The following is a 6435-nucleotide window of genomic DNA, read 5'->3' on the forward strand; positions in this document are numbered from 1 at the left end:
GCCAAGAGTAGACCCTGATTTCTCAAATAAGTTGGAAGCAGAAATAACTGTAGATGAGCTTAAGAAGGTTATTCACTCTATGCAATCTGGAAAATGCCCTGGATTGGATCGTTATCCAGTTGAATTTTACCATAAGTTCATTGACAAATTGGCACCCATTCTGATTGATGTGTACAATTAATCATTTATTTCTTCAAAATTACCTTCTTCACTAACACAGGCCTCTATTTCACTTATTCTAAAGAAAAATAAAGATCCATTATCCTGTGCTAGCTACCGCCCTATTAGTTTATCTGTTGACCTAAAACTTTTATCCAAAATATTACCCATATGTTTGGAATCAGTCCTTACATCTATAATCTCCCCAGATTAGACAGGATTCATCCAAAATAGACACTCCTTTTTCAACATTAGACGACTTCTTAATATAGTGTATAATTTGTCTTCCTGTAATATTCCAGAAGCTCTAATCTCATTAGATGCAGAAAAGGCATTTGACAGTGTAGAATGGCAATATATTTTCTATATTTTGGATAAGTTTGGTTTTGGCAAAAATTTCATTACTTGGGTGAAATTGCTTTATACTAATCCTACAGTCTCTGTCAGAACCAACAATACTTACTCAGAACAATTATACCTCGTATAATCCTATACCTCGTTCTACACGTTAATGCTGCAATTTGAGCCCTCTATTGTTTGCCATTGCAATTGAAACTCTAGCTATTGCACTCCGATCAAATCCTTCCATAACAGGTATAATTACGGGTGGGGTTGAGCATAAAGTTTCTCTCTACGCAGATGACCTGGTTCTATATTTATCTAATATATCTGTGTCTATTCCAACGATGATTGATGTTCTTTCTTCATTTGACCGAATTTCAGGATACAAACTCAATTTAGATAAGAGTGAATTGTTCCCACTTGCAAGTTGTGCAAAACTTTCCATTTAAAGTGGCTTTGCATAATTTCACATATCTTGGCATTAAAATTACAGACAAGTTTGAAAACCTATATAGGTCTAACTATGACCCAATGTTGACCCATTTAAGAGAATTTTGAGCGCTGGTCGTTATTACCCCTATCTCTTGCTGCACGGATTAATTCTGTAAAGATGAACTCTCTACCAAAATTGTCCTATCTCTTCCTCAATCCCTACCTATATTCTTACCCCAGTCCTTTTTTGGCAAATTGGATGGCATGGTGTCACAATTTATTTGGAACAAAAAGACTGCTAGATTGGGCAGGGCCCTGCTACAGAGACCCAAATCTCTTGGAGGCTTGGCCTTGCCCAATTTAAAATTCTATTACTGGGCAGCTAACCTCAGAATCTTACAATACTGGATTCAACTGGAGAAATCTTCACGTTGTCCATCGTGGATAAATTTGGAGGCTTCCACCTCTAGACCTGCCTCATTAACTTCCCTTATTCATACCCCCTTAAGTTCCTTTTCTACACTTAATTTGGATAATATTGTTGTTAAGTCAACACTCAGAATATGGAACCAGTTCAGACGCCACTTTAACTTGAAAACTGCTTCTTCTCTGACCCCTATAGCATTAAACCCATCTTTTCATCTTTTAGTCCCTTGGCATTAACAATCTGAGAGATTTATATATTGATAAAATTTTTGCATCTTTTCAGCAGCTCTCTGAGAGATATTCTCTGCCCAGACAGGACTTTTTTAGATACCTTCAGATTCACAGTTTTGCTCCCAGTGTAAATCCCATGTTTCCTAACTTCCCAAATATCACATCTATGGACAGTTTTGTGACCCCCTTGTCAACAACCAGAGCGGTCATTTCAATATTATATCATTTAATCCATTCTTTGCGTCCCACAACACTGCTTGCTGTTAAAACACAGTGGGAGATGGAACTGGGGAACGAGATTCCACCTGAGACATGGGAGATTATTTCACACCGCGTTCATTCTTCATCTATTTGTGCAAGGCACGGGCTGATTCAGTGTAAAATTGTAGACCGAATTAATTTAACTAAAGTTAGATTGTCTAAAATTTATGATGTTGATTCTACATGTGAATGATGTCACCAAGCCCCAGCCACTCATGTACACATGTTTTGGTCATGCCCATCATTGAATAATTATTGCTCTGAAATCTTTAACTCTATATGTGTTTGTATCATGACCCCCCCTTGACCTGAATGCAATTACTGCTCTCTTCAGTGTTCCCCCTACAGATATATTCCTCCCAAGGTATAAAGCAGATTTTATAGCTTTCACTACTCTTTTAGCTAGGCCTCACTACTCTTTTACTGAGGTGGAAGTCTTCCACCTCACCTTCTCACTCTCAGTGGATTACGGAAATACTGAGATGTGCCAAAATAGAGAAAATCAGGTACACCTTGAAGGGATCGTTGAGCACATATAAGAAAATATGGGAACATGTCTTTACATATGTGAGGTGCTTACAATCTTTTGTTATTCCTGTGTAATTGGTATTTATCTATTTTACTGTAGTTTTTTGTTTATTATATATTGCATTTTTTGTATGTTGTTTTTTTCTGTATTTTATTTATCTATTGTCCTTTTTGTGTGTTTTCTCTCTTTTTGCTTTGTCTTTTTTGATGGGATTGGTTTTTACTCTGTATTACATGGAAAACAATAAATAAACCTGGAAAAAAACAAAAAAAACATCTGGAACTGTGACAAAAAAGCCTGAAAGAAGACGCAAGTATATCTTGCCACCACACACAGTGAGTGAGAAGGATGGTAAGAGAAGTAAAAAGTTATCCAAAGCTCACTGTAAGAGAACTGAATCAGTAGTAGCATCTTGGGGTTACGAGGTCTCCCAAATATCCATCATGCGCTATCTACATGCCAACAAGCTGTTTGGGAGGCATGCACGGAGAAAGCCTTTTCTGAGTTATACTCATAAGCATAAATGGGTGGAGTTTGCGAAGTGGTACTGGGATTTTTACCATGTTCTTTTGTCAGATGAGACCAAGATAGAGCTTTTGGGCAACAAACACTTTAAGTGGGTTTGGCATAACATCAAGTATGAGTACGCAGAAAAACACGTCATGCCCACTATTAAGTATTGAGGAGGATCGGTGATGCTGTGGGCCTGTTCTTCCTCTAAAGGGCCTTGGAAGGATACATGGGATCGTGCACTCTTTTTCAGGACATTCTGAAACAGAATCTGGTGGCTTCTGCCCAAAAGCTGAAGATGGGTAGTCACTGGGTCTTTCAGCATGATAATGACCCTAAACATGTGGCCAAATCTACTAAAAAATGGCTCACAAGGCTCAAAGTCAAGCTCCTCTCATGGACACCTCAGTACCCAGACCTCAACCCAATAGAAAACCTCTTCAGGGTGAACTGAAGAGGAGAGTGCATAGGAGAAGATCCAAGACTCTGGACGATTTAGAGAGGTTTTGCAAAGAGGAATGGTCGAAGATCCCTCTTTCTGTATTCTCCCATCTTGTGAGGAGTTATAGAAGAAGATTAAGTGCTGTCTTGTTGGCAAAAGGAGGTTGTACAAAGTACACCAGGGTGTAAATAATTGTGGAACAGGTCATTTTATGGGAAATATTTATTTTTTCACTTGAGTTGAAGGTTTTTTTTTCTAAATTTTTTCAGTGAGATTATGCTTCAGCAATACATTTTTTTTTTAAAGGCTTTTAAAACATTTTAACTAGGGGTGCCAATAATTATGGAGGCAGTGTACTATCTGAAGTGTTATATACTGGACTACCTCTTTTACAAGTGATATATTCATGTTTACCTGTACAAGTTTACATTTGTATATTTACCTGTAAATAGGTGAACAATGAAATGACGAATGCCCCAAAGTGTCATTTCTCATCCATCAATCTTTTGAATGTACAGAGACAAAATAAGAGCACCCCCTCAATCCCAAACAGGAATGAGTAGTTGATTTTTTCAATCTAGTATATCAGCAAATACCAACAGAACACAACTGAAAAGATTACAATTAACATCTTACTAGTGATCAGTAACCTTTTTTGCTTCCAGCAAACACCATAAATAGTTTAACAACTGTATCTAACTGTTTACACACTTTACATGGGCACTACCACCTTATCTAAACATGTGGTACACTGCTTAATACATGATATACTGCAGTACATTATTCTGTTCTCACTCAAATTACCATATCTTGTCATTCATTTTCTGTACCACTTAATCCCACTAGTCAGGGTCACAGGAGACAATCCCAGCATCTCCAGGCACCATGGGCAGGTCACCAGTCTAGCGCACACACACACACACACACACACACACACACACACACACACACACACACACACACACACACACACACACACCTATTTACAATGCAGTCTATTTTAATTTCATTCTTACGGTTTGCAGATCAATTGATCATCTTATTTTTCAGTGGATGTAATTTGGTCATTGATTATTCATTAGATTCATTAGATTAATCATTGACTTACTGCACTAAGTCTCTTTATTTCTATTATTTTATTTTTGTCACGGTAGGCCGTGAGACGCCCGTGAGACAGAGACGCCCACTCACACACACACATATCCCTCCTCTGACACTCCCCAGTCTCAGTCACCATGCAACTAATTGTATACAGCTGTTTTTTATTTGCCCTGCACTATAAACACCCACAGGTCCCGCCGTTCAGTGCTGTGCATTCCTTGAGCGTGCCAGATTGTTTATGCACCCTGAATGTGCCATTGTCGCCTTCTTCAGCCAAGTATGTGACTGTGTCGCACTCTGCGCTGTTAGATGTTACCGTAGCACTTTCTGCACCTTCTTCTGTTTGCTCAAGTGGACTGTGTATGTCTTATGTGCTTCCTATAGACATTAAATATGTCACAGTCCCACTGTCACCTCCTGCTGCTTCAGTATTGTTACAATTGTATTTGTATAATATCTATGCAACTTTTATTTTACTTTGGTCTTTGGTGTATTTATTTGAGTTACATTAAGTTATGTCATCTAATTTTTATTGTAGTTACTGTATTTTAACACCTGCTTTATTTACATATCTGTAATTATGTTAATTACTTTGTTAATCCAGTCTTTCTCTCTGCAGTACTTCTGTAACATACCTTCCCTCTGGATCAGTAGTCTTCTATACACTGTATATATCCACCTGCTAACTGACATACAATTTTGTAGGAGTTTTTTTATGAGATTTAACTAACCTACCTGCTTGCCTACAACCAAGGATGGAAATAGGTGCAGAAGGATTGACGTGCATAAAACATAAAATATCTGACTCCAAATTATAGTTGGTAAGAATCTAAAAGAACTCACTTCTCAAATAGATCAGTGCAGGTTATACATAAACCAACTTTATAAAGTACTCGCTCGCAAGCTGAAAACTTGTGGGCACCTCTGCTTTAGAGGGAATTGGTATTAGCATTGATTTACCTTTTAACTGATACCAATAATGAGCTCATCTGGCCCAGTATAGCTATAACCAAGGAAGATCGTGGCTACACAATTAACCAGATTTATTCAATAACCAACAAAATATAAAACAATAACATAACCAAAGTAACAAGAATAATACCTAATGGAAACAGAGATACCGACCGGTGTAGGCTGCCTCACGAAGAAGAAGAGCAGAAAGAAGAAGAGCCCAGAAGAGGAAGAACCCCTACACCCAAAAACCTCCCCTTTTATCCCTCCCCCTCCCTCAGCATATCAAAGGTACAATCTCCTCAGTCTTCTTTAAATGTGGATAATTGTGCCACACTGAAATTTCAAAATTGTAAGATTACGAACACTAGAATTATGAACAGTACAAAATCTTAGTGGGTATGGATAATCACATGAACTACTACACACATCCTGACTCCTATGTGGCCCTTTCTGTTGGATAATCTCAAATCCTTACTGATGGTACAAATAGGAATAAAATACCGCATCATGTTTTGAATGCTTACTGTCAAATTTTCAGAATGTGACAAACAATGTGACAAACTGCCTGGAACCGGTTTCCCAACTAAAATTACATCAACATTGAAGGTGAGCTACTCAGAAGGGTTTATCTTAACTCAGATCTTGCAGTCTCCCTTCATAATTATAAATCCCATTCTGCTTCATATTTGTTTTTTCTGTTACTTGACTATTACCATCCCTTCGAAAGTTGAAGGTCCAGAATGATTCATGCACCCAGCACAGTAGCAGATGAAAACCAATGGAAGCAATAAGCAATTGTAATATCATTATAATATCAATGATAAAACATTTCTGTGAGGTCAAACAGAAATTAATTTCAATTCTCAAATGTTTTGGGGGAAATTTTGTACATTTAATTTCAGTGAAGGTAAACATTCATGTATGTTTACATACTTTTAGTATGTATGTATATGTACTTTTAAATGAAAAACATCAGACTTAATGCTTAAACTTAAAATAAACGAAACTGTACACTCCATAGCTCAAAGGTGATATTCTGATAGTGTTA

This window comes from Brachyhypopomus gauderio, unplaced genomic scaffold, assembly GCF_052324685.1.
Source record: "Brachyhypopomus gauderio isolate BG-103 unplaced genomic scaffold, BGAUD_0.2 sc57, whole genome shotgun sequence".
In the NCBI taxonomy this organism is placed as follows: Eukaryota; Metazoa; Chordata; class Actinopteri; order Gymnotiformes; family Hypopomidae; genus Brachyhypopomus; species Brachyhypopomus gauderio.